This window comes from Balaenoptera acutorostrata, chromosome 2, assembly GCF_949987535.1.
Source record: "Balaenoptera acutorostrata chromosome 2, mBalAcu1.1, whole genome shotgun sequence".
Lineage (NCBI taxonomy): Eukaryota > Metazoa > Chordata > Mammalia > Artiodactyla > Balaenopteridae > Balaenoptera > Balaenoptera acutorostrata.
The window spans coordinates 39,748,043-39,768,191 of NC_080065.1; positions in this window are offsets into that span (position 1 = coordinate 39,748,043).

Genomic DNA, 20,149 nt, shown 5'->3' on the forward strand with positions numbered 1-20,149 from the left:
AGAGTGCCAAAGAACTCTTAGAACTCCCCTTGTGAATTTGCTTGGTGAGCAGTTCTGGACTTGGCGTTTTAATCTCTCCATCAGGATCAACGTGATCCTGTGTTAAAGCCAAGGTCAAGCGGGATAAGCAGTTGAACTTTCTCTGTCTTGCGTGGCTCGTTGAAACATGTAACCTTTATAGGCTTGGTTTCTGCTTTGGAGGGGAATCTGAAGTCCAGATGTTTCTTTCCTTCTTTTGAAAACCACTTTTCATTTTACTAGGCGTGGTGTCAGTAAGGCAATTGGGAGTAGATTAGGTAGGAGGTGGAAGGTCAGTGTTTCCTTTGCTAATATTGCAAAATAAGAGGTTTTTGTGTTTGTTTATTTCTATTTTCTTCCAATTGGGCCACTGAGAGTAAGTCACTGACTCTGAAGACATAGATTTCCTTCATGTGTCAGCAGTGGCTAAGGAGTCAAGGTAAGTGAAGAAAAGACGGGCGGCAGCCATCTGATCCCTTTTGGTTGGCAGAAAATAAACACAAGTAACCAGCTGCCACCTTTTAAGACTTTTTCCTCCAATGCAGTCAATGTAAATGACTCCCTTCTTCCACAAAATGCTCTTTTTTTGTTACTAAAAACCTATGAATAAAACAGTAGCTAAGCTGCTTTTCTCCTTCTAATGCAGTCCTATATTTTCTTAGGTGAACCAACATGCATGCATTCTCTTTAATTACAAGTGACATTTATGGCCAACTTTATAGCTCCTGTCATTTCACGTGGCTTACTAACAAGTCCCTTCAAATAACTGTCGTTTAACAAATTCAAGTGGTTGGGCTTCTGCTTCAGAACAGCGCATGGAACAGCCTATCCACTGGCCATACATTCAATTCTGACTATTTCTGCCTGAAGGTAGTAGTCTAAACCTCCAATTCATATTTTCTGTGAAGTCTATGAATAATGGTAAATAATTCCCTGGCTAATTTCATGAGCACAAAATAACTCAAAGAACCACAAAACACAAACAAAAACTCAAAGAATGGAGGACACATATAAAGATTCTAGAATTTTATGGTCAGGAAGTGACCCTTGCAATAAAATTGCAAATTGTTGTTGGGTTCCATGACTAAGAATCACTGCCACATTTGGGGATAAAAATAAGTATGTGTGAATTCTTCTGTTAATCATTTCTTCTTGTTTTGTCCTTGTATAGTAGCCAAAATTAACTTTCTGTCCTTTTGTCACTAACTGGGGAGTACCGCTAACTCCTTGACAGAGTAGGTGGTATAATGTAGGTACTAGACAGAAGATGGGTTTTCAATCCTCATTGCATATTAGAATCACATGGTGAGCATTTAAGAAATACTGCTGTCTAGACTCCTCTTCCCAGACTTCTGACTGAATTGGTCTGGTGCTGAGGGGGAAGGAAGGTGACATTGATTTCTTTTTAAAATATTCCCAGATGACTCTAATGGACGAAGGCTGAAAACCATGACAGCTAAGTGACAGAAAGGCTACTACCTATGTTAGGGCATTTCAGCTGGAAAAGATAGATTCTCCTTTCAGAAAAAAACAAAGGAGAACAGTCATTCCTTTTTCATTATATATTCATAATGAAAATTTCCACCTCCATAGTTACCGGTTGAAAAGTTTTGATGGAATTAAAATTAAGCCTGTGTTTTATTCTTCATAAACAAAAAATGAATAGTGACATAGATAACTATTTCCATTAAGAGAGAGTTTGCGTCTTAGGTCAGGTTTGCAAGTTATGATGAATTTACAGAAAATTTTTGTAAATGTGAACCAATAATCACGCTTTTTATGCCTAATCTAATTTGAGCATTTACGCTTTTTAAGTGTTCTTGAGTTGAGCATATAAATGTTTTCTGCTGTCATTTGAAATCGTGCATTTCTAGCTGGACTGTAAGCTCCTTGGAGGTGGTTTACTGTCTTTTTTTGTTTGTTTGTTTGTTTTTACTTTGCAATGTGTAGCACAGTGCTTGGTCCATAGTAAGCACTTAACATATACTTCTCAGTTGACTTTTCAGACTGATGAAAAGAAGAATTAAATAGTCACTTGATACAAGATGCAGAACTAGTTCAGCAGGTATTAGTTGAATACTGTCTTCATAAGACTGAAGACAAAGAAAAAGCTATGCTGAAACCTCATGGTAGATCTAAGTGCGGAGAGACAAAAAAGTCTAGGATAAGGTAATGAGCTGAAAAAGGTGCTAAAGAAGTATAAGAAATTCTGGAAGACAGAATGGTGGAATTCACTGCTATGGAACAGAATAAAGAAAAAAGAATGAAAAGAAATGAAGACAGCCTAAGAGACCTCTGGGACAATATTAAACACAACAACATTTGCATTATAGGGGTGCCAGAAGGAGAAGAGAGAGAAAGGACCAGAGAAAATATTTGAAGAGATTATAGTTGAAAACTTCCCTAACATAAGAAAGGAAATAGCTACCCAAGTCCAGGAGGCACAGAGAGTCCCATACAGGATAAACCCAAGGAGAAACACACTGAGACACATAGTACTCAAATTGGCAAAAATTAAAGACAAAGAAAAATTATTAAAAGCAGCAAGGGAAAAATGACAAATAACATACAAGGGAACTCCCATAAGGTTAACAGCTGATTTCTCAGCAGAAACTCTACAAGCCAGAGGGGAGTGGCATGATATATTTAAAGTGATGAAAGAGAAGAAACTAAAACCAAGATTACTCTACCTGGCAAGGATCTCATTCAGATTCGATGGAGAAATCAAAAGCTTTACAGACAAGCAAAAGCTAAGAGAATTCAGCACCACCAAACCAGCTCTACAACAAATGCTAAAGGAACTTCTCTAACTGGGAAACACAAGAGAAGTAAAGGACCTACAAAAACAAACCCAAAACAATTAAGAAAATGGTCATAGGAACATACATATCGATAATTACCCTAAACGTGAATGGATTAAATGCTCCAACCAAAAGACAGAGGCTTGCTGAATAGATACAAAAACAAGACCCATATATATACTGTCTACAAGAGACCCACATCAGACCTAGGGACACATTCAGACTGAAAGTGAGGGGATGGAAAAAGATATTCCATGCAAATGGAAATCAAAAGAAAGCTGGAGTAGCAATACTCATATCAGATAAAATAGACTTTAAAATAATGTTACAAGAGACAAGGAAGTACACTACATAATGATCAAGGGATCAATCCAAGAAGAAGATATAACAATTATAAATATATATGCACCCAACATAGGAGCACCTCAATACATAAGGCAAATGCTTACAGCTATAAAAGAGGAAATCGACAGTAACACAATAACAGTGGGGGACTTTAACACCTCACTTACACCAATGGACAGATCATCCAACATGAAAATAAATAAGGAAACAGAAGCTTTAAATGACACAATAGACCAGATAGATTTAATTGATATTTATAGGACATTCCATCCAAAAACAGCAGACTACACTTTCTTCTCAAGTGCACATGGAACATTCTCCAGGATACCTCACATCTTGGGTCACAAATGAAGCCTCAGTAAATTTAAGAAAATTGAAATCATATCAAGCATCTTTTCTGACCACAACGCTATGAGATTAGAAATGCATTACAGGGAAAAAAACGTAAAAAACACAAACACATGGAGGCTAAACAATATGTTACTAAATAACCAAGAGATCACTGAAGAAATCAAAGAGGAAATCAAAAAATACCTTGGGATAAATGACAATGAAAACACAACAATCCAAAACCTATGGGATGCAGCAAAAGCAGTTCTAAGAGGGAAGTTTATAGCTATACAAGCCTACCTCAAGAAACAAGAAAAATCTCAAATAAACAATGTAACCTTACACCTAAAGGAACTAGAGAAAGAAGAACAAATAAAACCCAAAGTTAGCAGAAGGAAAGAAATCATAAAGATCAGAGCAGAAATAAATGAAATAGAAACAAAGAAGACAATAGCAAAGATCAATAAAACTAAAAGCTGGTTCTTTGAGAAGATAAACAAAATTGATAAACCATTAGCCAGACTCATCAAGAAAAAGAGGGAGAGGATTCAAATCAATAAAATTAGAAATGAAAAAGGAGAAATTACAACAGACACCGCAGAAATACAAAGCATCCTAAGAGACTACTACAAGCAACTCTATGCCAATAAAATGGACAACCTGGAAGAAATGGACAAATTCTTAGACAGGTATAACCTTCCAAGACTGAACCAGGAAGAAATAGAAAATATAAACAGACCAATCACAGGTAATGAAATTGAAACTGTGATTAAAAATCTTCCAACAAACAAAAGTCCAGGACCAGATGGCTTCACAGGTGAATTCTATCAAACATTTAGAGAAGAGCTAACACCCATCCTTCTCAAAGTTTTCCAAAAAATTGCAGAGGAAGGATCACTCCCAAACTCATTCTATGAGGCCACCATCACCCTGATACCAAAACCAGACCAAGATACTACAAAAAAAGAAAATTACAGACCAATATCACTGATGAATATAGATGCAAAAGTCCTCAACAAAATACTAGCAAACAGAATCCAACTGATTAAAAGGATCATACACCATGGCCAAGTGGGATTTATCCCAGGGATGCAAGGATTCTTCAGTATACGCAAATCAATCAATGTGATATACCATATTGACATATTGAAGAATAAAAACCATACGATCATATCAATAGATGCAGAAAAAGCTTTTGACAAAATTCAGCATGCATTTATGATAAAAACTGTCCAGAAAGTGGGCATAGAGGGAACCTACCTCAACATAATAAAGGCCATATATAACAAACCCACAGCAAACATCATTCTTAATGGTGAAAAACTGAAAGCATTTCCTCTAAGATGAGGAACAAGACAAGGATGTCCACTCTCACCATTATTATTCAACATAGTTTTGGAAGTCCTAGCCATGGCAATCAGAAAAGAAAAAGGAATACAAGGAATACAAATTGGAAAAGAAGAAGTAAATCTGTCACTGTTTGCAGATGACATGATACTATACATAGAGAATCCTAAAGATGCCACCAGAAAACTACTAGAGCTAATCAATGAATTTGGTAAAGTTGCAGGATACAAAATTAAGGGACAGAAATCTCTTGCATTCCTATACACTAATGATGAAAAATCTGAAAGAGAAATTAAGGAAACACTCCCATTTACCATTGCACCAAAAAGAATAAAATACCTAGGAATAAACCTACCTAGGGAGACAAAAGACCTGTATGCAGAAAACTATAAGATACTGTTGAAAAAAATTAAAGATGATACCAACAGATGGAGAGATATACCATGTTCTTGGTTTGGAAGAATCAATATTGTGAAAATGACTATACTACCCAAAGCAATCTACAGATTCAATGCAATCCCTATCCAATTACCAATGGCATTTTTTACAGAACTAGAACAAAGAATCTTAAAATTTGTATGGAGACACAAAGGACTCCGAATAGCCAAAGCAGTCTTGAGGGATAAAAACGGAGCTGGAGAAATCAGACTCCCTGACTTCAGACTATATTATAAAGGTACAGTAATCAAGACAATATGGTACTGGCCCAAAAACAGAAACACAGATCAATGGAACAAGATAGAAAGCCCAGAGATAAACCCACGCACCTATGATCAACTAATCTATGACAAAGGAGGCAAAGATATACAATGGAGAAAAGACAGTCTCTTCAATAAGTGGTGCTGGGAAAACTGGACAGCTACATGTAAAAGAATGAAATTAGAACACTCCCTAACACCATACAGAAAAATAAACTCAAAATGGATTCGAGACCTAAATGTAAGACCAGACACTATAAAACTCTTAGAGGAAAACATAGGAAGAACACTCTTTGACATAAATCACAGCAAGATCTTTTTTGATCCACCTCCTAGAGTAATGGAAATAAAAACAAAAATAAACAAATGGGACCTAATGAAACTTCAAAACTTTTGCACAGCAAAGGAAACCATAAACAAGACGAAAAGACAACCCTCAGAATGGGAGAAAATATTTGTAAACGAATCAACGGACAAAGAATTAATCTCCAAAATTTACAAGCAGCTCATGCAGCTCAATATCAAAAAAAAACAAACAACCCAATCCAAAAATAGGCAGAAGACTTAAATAGACATTTCTCCAAAGAAGATACACAGATTGCCAACAAAAACATGAAAGAATGCTCAACATCACTAATCATTAGAGAAATGCAAATCAAAACTACAATGTGGTATCACCTCACAGCAGTTAGAATGGGCATCATCAGAAAATCTACCAACAAGAAATGCTGGAGAGGATGTGGAGGAAAGGGAACCCTCTTGCCCTGTTGGTGGGAATGTAAATGGATACAGCCACTATGGAGAACAGTATGGAGGCTCCTTAGAAAACTGAGAATAGAATTACCATATGATCCAGAAGTCCCACTACTGGGCATATACCCAGAGAAAACCATCATTCCAAAAGACACATGCACCCCAGTGTTCATTGCAGCACTATTTACAATAGCCAGGTCATGGAAGCAACCTAAATGCCCATTAACAGACGAATGGATAAAGAAGATGCAGTACATATATACAATGGAATATTCCTCAGCCATAAAAAGGAACGAAATTGAATCATTTGTTGAGACGTGGATGGATCTAGAGACTGTCATACAGAGTGAAGTAAGTCAGAAAGAGAAAAACAAATATTGTATATTAACGCATATATGTGGAACCTAGAAAAATGGTACAGATGAACTGGTTTGCAGGGCAGAAATTGAGACACAGATGTAGAGAACAAACGTATGAACACCAAGGGGGGAAAGCCGTGGGGGGTGGGGATGGTGGTGTGATGAATTGGGCGATTGGGATTGATATGTATACACTGATGTATATAAAATTGATGACTAATAAGAACATGCTGTATAAAAAAATAAATTAAATTAAAAAATTAAAAAAAAACTAATACTAAACTTTCTTTCGGTTATTTGTATGGAAATATGTTAATATAAATGTTTCAGACGTTACATGAAATTCCTAAAAATCTTATATGTTCTGGTATAATATTATGTCATAATTCTAGTTATTATTTTAAAATGTGTATCTCAGAAATAATTAAATTTCCTTGTCAATTGCATTATTATGAACTTTCATCAAATCTTTAACCGTGGTCATTTTTAAGTCTTTTGTCATTTACAGACAGTTCTGGGTGTACTGTGATGCTTTTGCAAAAATGTTCCTGTAAAAGGGTTTCATCTTCAAGGAATTTATGGAAAAGACTCTGACAAGTACAGGTTTCTGGTAACTGACTATACTGCTGAACTGAATGAATAAGCATTTTCAGAACTCTAATGGAAAACTGATGAATTCATAAAAGTGCTAACAAAAGATCAAGATGAAAACAAAATTAATTACATGGGACTGAGTGAACTGATGAGGATGATTATAATTTTTGTGACTTTCTGTTTGAATAAAAAAAGAAACAACATACTATATATAAAAAAAGAAATTCTAATAGTTTCTTATTTACTTAGCCAGTTTTAAATACAAACCTGTAGTCTTTGGCTGACTGTGAGCTATGGCAGTGTAGTCTGATGCCAAAAGCATGGGTTTTTGGATTCAGACACACTCAGGTTCAAATGCTATCTCTGCCATTCCCTAGCAAGAGGATCTTGAACAAATTATTTAGTTTTTTTCAGATTCCATTTTATCATGTATAAATGAAGAACACAATCATACTGACCTTTTAGGACTATCAAGGGTTTTGAGGAGATTATGTACAGTACACATCATAGGTGCCTAATATTATTTGGCCAAGATCACAGATTTCTAGAAAAGGCCATTGTGTGAAGGATCCAAGTGAACAGTTTTTTATGCATTTTCTGGGCATGCTCTGGCCACTCCCTCTCCCTGGGAAGGCTACATAGGTCAAAGCAGTAATTATTATAATTCAGCTTCTTATATTTGTATAGCAATAGCATGGTGTAGTGGAAAGAATGCAGGGATTAGTATCTGATACCCTAGGTTCAAGTCCCAGCTCTGACACTTATTGTCTCCTGTTCCCTTATCTGCCAAATAAGGGGTCATAATTCTCTGTTGGTCCATCTCTTGAGGTTGCTATGGGCAATAGTGACAGAGCCAATGAGAAAGTAATTTTGCAATTGTAAAGAGTTGCCCAAATGTAATTATAAAAAAGAGAAAGCATTCCTATTCCTAGAACTTAGAAAATCTGTAAATAGAAGGGGTTACAGCCTAATCATTTAGTTTCAGTCCAGTGATGGTAAGCATTCCATTGAAGATACAGTTGAGTAAGTGCCATTCAGTTTACTCTATTTTTAATCATGGAATTGGCCCTGGGAATAAACATGAAGCTCAAAAGTATCTTTAGCTGCATAAAACTAGATTCTACAAAAAATTTAAAAAAATAATGTATGGTCTTATAGATGTTAAAATTCTCACTTGGGCACAGTGACCCAGCAAATAATTCCTTTATTTGAAGGCAATTACCTACCTTGTGGCTGACATGTTTATAAAGAAAACCCAAAGCGTTTAGTTTCTGTTTGTTTTTGTTTAAGTTGGTTTTTCCATTGTCTTGCCCTGGGTCTAAAGAAAGCCTGCACATAATAGGAATGGCATGGAGCTATTTTAAAAAATGTGGCCAGAGGAGGAGCTAAAGCCTAAGAACTGCCACTGCAGAAATAAACAGTATCTACTTTTATGACTTGACTTTAGTAACAATGGGACCCACAGAACGCCTCCCACCCGCTACAGGCAGGTCATTACCACCCTTTGTTTCACTTTCTGCATTTATCCACCCACCAAATGTACCTATTGCCACATCTGTTTCCCATGCCAGGAGCATTTACTTTTCTCCCAGTGTTCAAGTTTGGATATACTTCCTTTCTGGAGATGTATCAAAGTCAGTCTCTAGCCTGATGTCTAGAGTGTAGGAGAGTTTAGTCATAGCTTGGTCCAACTTGTGAACGACGATATTAAGCTTATGATTTCTGAAATGTTTACATTAGCTCTAGCCATGCCGTCTACTGCAATTGTTGACACTAACACTGTTCCGTCCAGATGAGAGAACAAGATCAGCAACCGAGATTGTTTTGTGTTCTACTTGCAGATGTCCTCAAACTAATGAAAGCCAGAGTGTATTTCTTTCTCTGATCACATGATCAGAAAGCCAAGGTTGTTGGGGACATTCAGGAAAGCTTTACTTCTCAAGGTCAACAAATTACTGGGGGAAAATAATATGAGGCTTCGTTAGACATTGCCTCAGAAGAATTATGAGGCAACCTGCTTTCTTGGGTATATTTCAGAGGCCCCTCAAAGCCTTGTATGTGGAAAAGAGTGCTGTATTTTAGTAGCATCTGCTTTGCCATTACTTTTTAAACTGCAGTTTTCGGTATGTAAAACAAGCATCAAATTCAAGTAATTTTCAATCAGCTAAAAAGCTGCTTTATTTTCACAACAATTTTGGCTTTGTAGACATGGTTTTGGAACATACCCTGCCTGGTCTTAGAAATATGCATAGAAAGAACCTTGCTTCGTTTTTCCTTTTGTTTTCATTTGTTTAATATTATACTAATGGACAAGTTGGGCCAACTAAAGAGACAGAAAAAGCAGCAAATTAAGCGAAGGGTGATTTTAATTAACTAACTCTTTTTAAAGCTGCTGAAATCTGCCCCTTGGATTGGCAATGCTTCACCATTAGAACCAGACAGGCCCTGAAAAACCTTTAACTTTTCTTTTTCTTTAGATTTTTTTTTTTAAGGAATGATCTTTTTACAAGGTTTTCCACATTGCCCTTGAGAGACAGGTAGAGTTTTAGATCTTTACTTGAAGAAAAATATGTGAAGATATTTTTATATCTGCATGGGCCTTATTCCATGATAGAAAAAAATAATGCACTGGGAACCCTATGCATACAACAAAAACTATTTTTGACTTGTACACCATGGAAGCTGTGTCCTTTACTACAGGATGATAATGCAGCTAAGGAATTTAGACAACAGTCTGAGGTTTGCTGTAATGTTCTTTGAAATGCAAGTATCTAAAGATTTTTTTCTAATCTGCTAAGCTTGGATCTTTGAACATTCGAAGTCTGAGAAAAACCCATTTGATTCTTTTTACCATAGTATTATTAAAGAATATACATAGTATTATTAAAGAATATACAGTAGTCTTCTGTTTAGAACCCTATTTGGTATATCCAGCCATTAAATGTATTAAGCTTTTTCTATAAAACACTTTACTATTGTATTTTAATTTTGAACATATATGAGCTTCTCTTAGCCATATAATAAATATATAGATAAATATGTATTCACCTGCCCTGCCAATGAAGCTATTGTTTCCCAAACTAAATGTCTTCACTTAAGAGAAACTTTATTAATAGTGGTGATAGCTCACATTTATTGAATACTTATTACATGACAGAAGAGTGCTAGGCATTTTACATGTGGCAAAGAGTGGCTGTTTTCTCCCATCCTGTTTCCTCTTCTTCCTGGCAAACCAACTAGTACATTTCCACTCTCATTTGTAATTAGGTGTGGCCATGTGAGTTAGTTCTTGCCAAGGGACTGTGAATAACAGTGATGTGTACCACTTCCGGGTCTAGTCCATAAAATCGTCTCACATGTGATACTCTGTGCTCTTTCCTTTTCTGCTGGCTTGATGCAGAGAAGAATGATAATGTTAGAAGTGATGTGTTGAAAAGGGTATGGTTACAAGATGAAAAGAGATTTGGTTCCAATACCCCTGTTTGAAGTAGAGCCCCCTGATAATCAGGAATACCCTTTTGGGATTGTATGTGTGTGGGAAATAAATTTTTGTCATGTTAGAGTCATTATGTATTTGGACATTTATTTGTTGTAACAGCTAGCATTACTTTAACACATATATATTATTTAATTCTTTGCTCTTTGGGATAGGAATATTATTTTACCCATTTTATGGATGAGGAAGCTGGCTCATAGAGATTTTTTAAAATGATGACTCATTTAAAAATGATTTTTTAAAATGGAACATAGTTCCTAAATGGTAGAGCTAGAACTTGATCCAGATTCTGTTTGTAGATGCCTCTTTCTTATGTTATAATTACCAGTAAGAAATAAGACAATTCTGTAAGCTCCAAATCTTATACTTTGCACTACACAGTTACACACCCTTTAGGATTAAAAAAAATATTGTTTGCATACTAAGATTTCAATAAATTCCTGTATTCATCAACCTGTGTCTTTAGTTTGTAAGTTGTACTCAGCAAAATTTTTGTGATGATAATTCGGATAGTTTTTTCCAGTGACAATTAAGATTTATTTAAGTTATATAACACTAATAGTTTAGAGTAAAAAAAGTTAAAAGAAATTATATCACTAGAGTGTCATTATATGAAGGTTCATAATCAATACTATCAAATAATATGTCTATAGTGTGCATTTTTCAAAACACTTTTTTAGTTTAAATTGATTTTTAAAATCATTAACAGTAACTTTTGTTACTGCTTAATATTTTACTCAAGTTATTTTCACTGAACTATTTCATGGTTTCAATCACAGGAAATTTTCACAGTCATTTTAAATCTGATGAGGTCTGTAGTTTTAGATCCCTGTGTCTCATTGTCATTCAAGTGACTGGGCTCTCCCATATCTATCAAGGGATAGCATTGTAACTGCATCATGATGTTTGGATCATTGGAAAGGATGTTTTGAACTGTTGCCATAATATATGCACAATCAAGTTAATAAGCACAGTAAATGCATCATAGGATAATATGACTTTAAATGTAGAGACTTTGCATGTTTATTAAAAAAAAAAAAAAGAAGACAGAAGAACCAGTATCTGAAGTCTTGGAAGTAAAGCAAGTACATGCCCAAAGGAAAAAATCCTACTGGTTAGTGGAAAAACTTGAACATCAATTATATTAAAAGAAAGCATTCTCAAGGTCCGAAACGAAGTACATGAAGGCATTGCAGAAGCTCACAATTTGTATAACAAAATACTTGAAATACCAGAGGAAATACACTTTTGCTATCGTTTTATAAAATAACATATTTATTCATGGTTAATAACTAATTACAACATTCCATGCTAAGGACCAAAGTCCTTCATTTTCTTGTTGAAACCTGGGAATGGTTTCCATAATAAAAAATGAAAACAAAAACTACTTCTCAATAACAGAATGATCAGTTTGTTTCACTGGAGAGTGTTGTTTGGCAGTTTTCTCCTTATCTAACTAAAGGACCCTGCTAATTCTCAGCATTACCTGTTACTCTTGACCTCATCCCTGTAGGAGTAGAGTCTAGTTTTGGGGGCCAAACCTCCTAGAGGAACACAGGTCCTACTCTTTTTACATAGAAAGTTCCGGTTAGTTCTGGCAATGCAAGGCTTTCTGGTTCAAAGAGAGGAGTCTTATAAGACTTCTTGGACACCAAATAACTCTTACAAAACAGCATTTTGATGAATTAAGTGTAAATGAATCAGAAACATATGGATTAAATTTCCTTTGAAATATGCGTGCCTTTTCTGAATTAAGGGGGGGAATGTTTGGCAAAATGTATTTTGCTGAACCCAAAACACTAGGATAAAGCTCAGTGTTTTCCTGGACCCCCAAATTATGCTGGAGTCTCTTTTCTTTAAAAATTAATTCATGTTTAGGCTTAATACAGTTTATTTTTCAAAAATTGAAAATGGCTTTACTTTGACCTCTAATTACTTCTCTGGATTTGTGCTTTCTTTTGTTTTTGATAAAACCCCTGACACTTAGAAGTATGCATCCAACTTTATGTTCATGTGTCATCAGACTTTCCATAGAAGAAATGCATTTTGCTTTCCTGTCAATAATTGTGTAATCTTTTTTTTTTCATTATTATTACTTTATGGCTCTTCACTTTTTTCCAAATTTTTATTTTAAAAATTTCCAAACGTACACAAAAGCTGAAAGAACAGTGCAATTAATATCCATACATCCTTTATGTAAATACAGTGTTGTATGCTGCCACAGATACTTTAATTTTCTCTCCCTCTTTTTTTTTTGAATTTTATTTTATTTTTTATACAGCAGGTTCTTATTAGTTATCTATTTTATACATATTAGTGTATATATGTCAATCCCAATCTCCCAGTTCATCCCACCCCCTCCAACGCTTTCCCCCCTTGGTGTCCATACATTTGTTCTCTACATCTGTGTCTCTATTTCTGCCTTGCAAGCCGGTTCATCTGTACCATTTTTCTAGGTTCCACATATATGTGTTAATATATGATATTTGTTTCTCTGACTTCACTCTGTATGACAGTCTCTAGGTCCATCCATGTCTTATAATTGTGTAATCTTAATTTTACATCTTATTCAAACTTAAAATTACTATGTAAGTTGTTTAGAATTTTCACCCATGCTGTGGTCACTTGGAAAAGGCACAAACTAGAAAGGCTTTTGAAGATGCAGAGTAAAGAGACATCAGGCTCCCATTTTACAGAGGTAAATGTAGTGACACCCAGTGAGGAAGCTTGTGTGGTGAGGATGGTTCTGTACCTGTTCTGCTGCTGTGAAGAGTATGTCCACTCCTTTTCCACCTTCCTCATTTTGCCATGGTGATAGAGGAGGAAATGAGCTTAGTTGTTTCTTTCCTAAATGTCAGTATCCTTTTTCCATCTTTGACTTAATTTACCTCTTTGGGTGAGCTTATGCTAAGAAGGGGCAGAAGAGTAAACACTTACTTACACAGCTGAGCTCTGTGCATTGGCAGACAGCTATTCTTTTATCTGAGAATTCTAGATAAGGAATGCAGGACTTCCGACTTCCCCAGTCTGCTCTAGACACTCATTCTTTTCTTCACTAAACTATAAGCAAGAAAATCTTCTTCATTTTCTCACTTAAACCAAACTTTCTCCCCTCAGGGTATTTGATTGAATGACCCAGAAGTAAATTCAGTCAAAAACATGACGGAGTTTAAGATAGTTAGCTGTTCTAGTTTTGAAAATTCCTGATGCAAATACTTGTAAAAAATTGGAAAATTTTGATCTCAACACTTTTCCCATCATTTTCAAGGATGCAATAAATTAGAATTAGTTAACTATATAAGTTTCTAATTCATTTTCATGTTGTACTTTTATTTTATAGACTTTTAACTTCAGGACAAGTTTTAAGAGATTGTTTATTTTTTCTTAAAGGCCATATCTGGAATTAGGTAAGCTGCCACTTGGTTAGTATTTCCCGAAGTGTGTTCTATAGAACATTATTTCTGTGAGATATTATAGGTGTTAGGAGGAAAATTATGGTCAAATTATTTTAGGAAACTCTGGAGTAAACAAATTTGATCAGATTTCTTTTTGGAAGAATTCTTAGCAACTTTAATATGTTAATTTATCTTGTAATTTTAAGAATAAGATGCAAGATGCAGAGTTTCTAGCATTTGTTTTTATTAAGGCAATTTTTTTAAGAGCAATTTTATGCTCACAGCAAAATTGAGGGGAAGGTACAGAGATTTCTCATATACTCCCTGTTCCCCACAAAATACACAGCGTTTCCTATTATCAACCTCCCCCACCAGAGTGGTACGTTTGTTACAGTTGACGAACCTGCATTGACACATTATAAACACCTGAAGTCCATAGCTTACATTACGGTTACATTATGGTTTACATATGGTTGTATATTGTATGGGTTTGGAAAAATGTATAATCATATGTATCCATCATTATGGTACCATATAGAGTACTTTTCACTGCTCTAAAAGTCCTCTATGCTCTACCTAGTCATCTCTCCCCTACAACCCCTAGCAACCACTGATCTTTTTACTGTTTCCATGGTTTTGCCTCTTTCAGAATGTCATATAGTTGGAATCATGTTTTTTTATCCACTCTGACAATCTCTGTCTTTCAACAGGTGCATTTAGACCATTGATCTGTAAGTTGATTATTGATATAGTTGGATTAATATTTACCAGATTTGTTACTATTTTCTATTTGTTCCCCTTGTTCTATTTTTGCCTTCCATTCTTTTTCTGTCTTGTGGTTTTAATTGAACATTTTATATGATTCCATTTTCTCTCCTTTCTTACGTATCAGTTATACCTTTTTTTTTTTTAAACTTTAATTGTTGCCCTAGTTTGCAATATAAAATTCCAACATCCCTGCTATGTCTGGTTCTGACGCTTGCTCTCTCTCTTCAGGTTGTGATTTTGCCTGTCGCTATGCCTTGTGATTTTTCTTGATTGTCAGACAGGATGTGTCAGGTGAAAGGAACTGCTGTAAATAGGCCTTCAGTAATGTGATAGTGAGTTTGAGAGGAGGGCAAGTGTTCTATAGCCCTATGATTAGGTCTCAGTCTTTTAGTGAGCCTATGCCTCTGAAATGTGAAATTTACAAGCGATTCTCAGTTTTTTTCTCCTCCCTTGGGTGAGACAGGATGGCGGAGTGGGTGGTGGTGGGCGTTTTTCTTCTCCCACTTAGAAGGCTAGTGGAAGCTGGAGTCGGGTATTTCCCTTCTCTTAGGTCGTTTAGGCTATGATAATACCCCAGCTGTGGTTCATTCTGGCTCTAGTTAACTGGTTTCCCCTGTGCGCAGGCCCTATTTAGAAGAAGAGTGCTCTCACGCAGCTCAGAAATGGTTCTTTCTCTCTTCTGCTGGAAGCATAAGGGAATTTTTCTCTGTGGGGAAGCGGTCGGTCTGGAGGTGATTCTCACAATATCATGGCTGCCTTCCTACGACTGGGTCTCCCTGAAGTTCTTGACTCTCAGAATTGTCCACACTGAACCTCCAGCAATTCGTGAATTACATTTCAGATTTTTGTTCCTGTGGAGGTTTCTGCTCACGAATTTCTGCTCTGGTAAGTTGTGACTCCCCGTATTTGCTTGTCTCTCCAATACTGGGGCCAGTTGGTTTGCTCTGTGTCTTCCTCTGTTTTATGAATCCAAGAAGAGTTGTTGATTTTTCAGTCTGTTTAGCTTCTTACTTGTTGTTAGGATGGAGGGTTTCCAAAGTCCTTACATGCAGAACTGGGAACATTTGTAGCACTTTTTGAAAGATAGGCATTTGCTTTTAAAAAAAATCAAAAAAATTGGAAGTGGATACTGAGATGAAGTTAGGAGAGCAACAGATGTATCTATACCTGTGAAAGAAGAGGAGCAAAAATAGGATTGGGCAATGGGAACTCTTGGAATGTTAGGTATATCTGACAAAGTGTCCGCTAGCCCCATGGGAACTGGGGAGCAAGCCTTGCCCCTCAGCTTTTGTTTATAGTGTAAGAGTTGATATTCTTTATTTTGCATATGGTTACTGAATTGTTTCAACACCATTTGTTGAAAAGTTCATATATAGCCCTTTGGCCTTGCCGTTTGTTATGTTGATTTCAACCCTGGCTTCTGGTGGTTAAGTACCCTCACTTGGCCTTAATTGCATGAGCCCCATCATCTCCATTGCTATCAATGAGCCAAATTCTGTTGTGGCGTCTCCTAGCAACTCTGATCTGTAGAGGAGAGCCACTGTAAACTTCTTAACAATGATGGTGCCCCTCTAATTGGTGTATTCCTGATGGCTTTGATGAAGTGTGCCCTCTGGGTCTTCTTGTGGCATAGAATCCTCAGGTGGGTTGTCGGGCCTTATATAATATAGACGTGGCCAATATGCCTGGTTCCCTAAGCCTTTTATTCCTTTCCTATACTATCTGCTATGGCAATTCAGGCATCTTAACCTTGCTCAGCATGAGTTATCAGTTTCTCCAGGCTCCTAGAAGCCACCCTTGCTGCTAATTTACACTACCTCCTAGGGCCCTTTCCAGAGCATTAAACCTATATCCTGAGAGAGTGTCCTTACATTAATTAACACTCAATGAATCCAGGCCTATGGTCCAGCCTCCTTGGTCAAGCCTCCTCAAAACCCAGTCAAAGTTATTATTTCAGTCCCTGTTAGTACATGCTGACTAATTCTTGCATGTCTTTTTGGATATAGTCCCCTTTTCTCTCTTATCAGGTCCAGTTTGCCTAGACTGGGTTATTGCTGCCACTTAATCCTATCTATTGGTGACTTGACATAAGAAGAGGTGAGGAAAGATCCTCTGTTAGTAGGGCAGGGGCTTCTGCAGGTTATTCTTACTTTGGAGAAGTGCTAAATCTTGATAGGGAGGGCTAGGTTGCCACTGCAGGTTCTGGACGTAAGAGTAGTCTAGGGAAATAAAATCTTCACAGGCTTCCACCCAGCTGCTCACATTTCATGTGTCAGGGTCCCAGGTTTTCCCAATCAGGGTCCTCATTTAGGCATAACTGTTCTAGTTCACCTGAGCATTCGATCTTCTTTCAAACTGGTAGACTCTTATTATTAAAAATTTTTTTGTTGTTGAATTTTAGTTGATTTACAATGTTGTGTTAGTCTGGTGTACAGCAAAGTGATTCAGTTACATATGTGTATATAGATGTGTATACGTGTGTATATATATTCTTTTTCATATTCTTTTATATTATGGTTTATTGGTTTATTATAGGATATTGGGTATAGTTCCCTATGCTATCTAGTAGGACCTTGTTGTTTGTATCTGCTAATCCCAAACTCCTAATTTATCCCTCCCCCATCACCTTTCCTCTTTGGTAACCATAAGTTTGTTTTCTATCGGTAGCTCTTGCTATTAAATCCCAAGTTTGGTCCTTTAGCTTTTCCTGTTCTCCCACTTCAGGAAAGAAGGGAATAAAGACCTTTGTAAGCTGCTAAAGAGGCCCTATGGCCTTCCCATTCTGCCTTCAATTGCTTGTTAATTGTCTTCAGCTTGTCATAATCTCTTATAGGAGTCAATGTAATTTAATAACTACCAGCCACTTCCATTGACTTTATGTGCATTCTGTCCCTATACTTTTCAAACCTCTGAATCCTATCACACTGGCCAAAATGCTCTTCTTCAGAGAGTACATCTTCTCCACAAGTACAGTTTTCCAAGTTTTAGCCATTGGGCCAATGCTTCAAGATGGGCGTACCTGTGCCATGCATATCACCTGGGATGGGCCCTTACTGCTATCTGGTTAGTAAGTTTGCTATCCGGTTAGTAAGTTATCTAGTCCCAAAGCCTCATTTTACTGACTGCTTTCTTGGACCACTAACTGTCTACTATGTTACTTGGATTCTCTGAGAAACAGATGCTGAGCCAGAGTTGGGATGTAACACGTTTATTGGGGATTAACAGCTATGAAAGGAAAAGGGAGAAAATAGCACTGGGCAGGGACAAATAGGATTACAATGCAAATTTGACAAGTCTCTCAGCCCAATGAAACCTAAAGCAAAGATTGCTAGTTTTAGAGGAGTCTTGCATTGCATATTACCATGGGTCCTTTACCATGGTCTTGCTCAGAATTTGTCTAATGCCACCTTGAGAAGGACATGACCTGGGTGCAAAAGCTGAGGCAGACATGAAGGAGCTGACTCCCTTAGACTGGCAGCTAACTGTATTCTTTGGTGCTGGATAAAGTGTTTCTTCTTGAAAAGGAGTGTGAGTAGCACATCTCCATGCCTCTAGTAAGATGTCTTCGTGGTCTAGTGTTCTATGGGACACACTTTTATCCTGAACTCTAGGAATTCTAATTCTGCTAATTATAACAGTAAAAGCAACTTAGTAATGGAAAAGCATAATTATTGACAAATATTAGCATAATCTAGCAATATTTAGGTGCACAAGTTTAGGTACAACTAGATACTTTATCCCTACACTAAACTACTGTTTCCTATTCAAATTTCATAGCTGAAAGAAAACTGTCTCTCTCCCCCAACTTTGGAACTTAATGAGTCAAGAATCCTAGATTTACTTGTGACTTCTGAAGATTCTCCATGTGGATGTTTTTAAATAGCGGTGTTTTTTACTCAGCTTTGTCTTTTCCTCGCTTAAATGCTGGGGTAATTCTCTGTATTTATTCCAGTACTTTCTTTTCTCTTCTGGCTTTGCAGAGAGAAATTATAATTGCTAGGTAATGATTGCGGGGGTTTGGTCATATTCCATGGTATCTCACCAGGGACCCTCCAGAGAGTGCAGGACGATGGGAATTCTCTCCCATCCCAGCTAGGAGGCTGCAGGGGAACTTCCTCCTGACCATTCATTCTTTCAGCAGACATTGCTGAACATTTTGCCTCCCTAGTTTTACCCCCCCTCCGCACTTTTAATGAAGAGCTTTTTTAACGCTAATTTATATTTAATATACAATTTCTTTAATAGAATGTTAAATTTTGCAACTTTCATTTTCTGACATAGTTACTTTTAAAGCAATTATGACCTCTTTATGGAAATAAAAGCATCTAAAAGAAATCTAATTAGCATTTAGATTTTTGGGTTTCTTTTATTAAAACTGATGATTTTTGAACCTTTGAATTAATGACATCTTTGTGACCAGAAAAGGGCTGTACAAGGAAATAGGGAGCAATTCTGGATTTGGGCGGTGATTAGAAAGAAGAATGAAAATAAATATGAATTATAACATTTTGTTTTTCTCTTTGTACATGGATGTTTTCTAAGACAATAAAAAATTATGACTTCATAGCCAAGGGCAGAGTTTGATACCAAGTTGAGAATCATAAATACAGATGGGAATTTTGAAATGGGAATTGAGAATATTAAAGGAACTCGATAGTGTGTGCATGTATGTGATAACTTCTACCTTTGAACCTGCATTTTTAGAACTTCTTATCAAAGGGCATTTATTACAGCATTGGATTAGGTCATTGCAACTACTGTATCCTTTTGTTTTCAATAAACGTCATCCATGTCAAAACAATTATTGTCCCACTTTTAAATTGCTTTTAAAATGATTGGGAACAAAATTATTTTTCATGAAACCCTAGTAAAAAAGCTGATACGTATATTTTTGTCTCACAGTTAAGAAAAATAAAAGATTAAGTACTGTACCAAATAATTATAGGAGAATTAGGATTAATAATAATTTCCTAGTTTCTGTTTTTCCAAATAATCATGCTGCCTTTTAGATTTCTCATTATATGTTCATTAATTTTTTCTAATTCTTGTTAAATAACTTCTGCTGTTGCAGATGTGTTTAAGTACTCAACATAATTTAAAGGGTAAGATGGAAGTTATTAACTAGTGATAGCTTGCTAGAGAAATACATATTTAACTTCTGCTTTTAAAAACACCTTTTTTGACCTGTTTAGACTTTGTGTAAAAATCACAAATAAGGGTATTTAAATTTTAACCCTAACCTTAA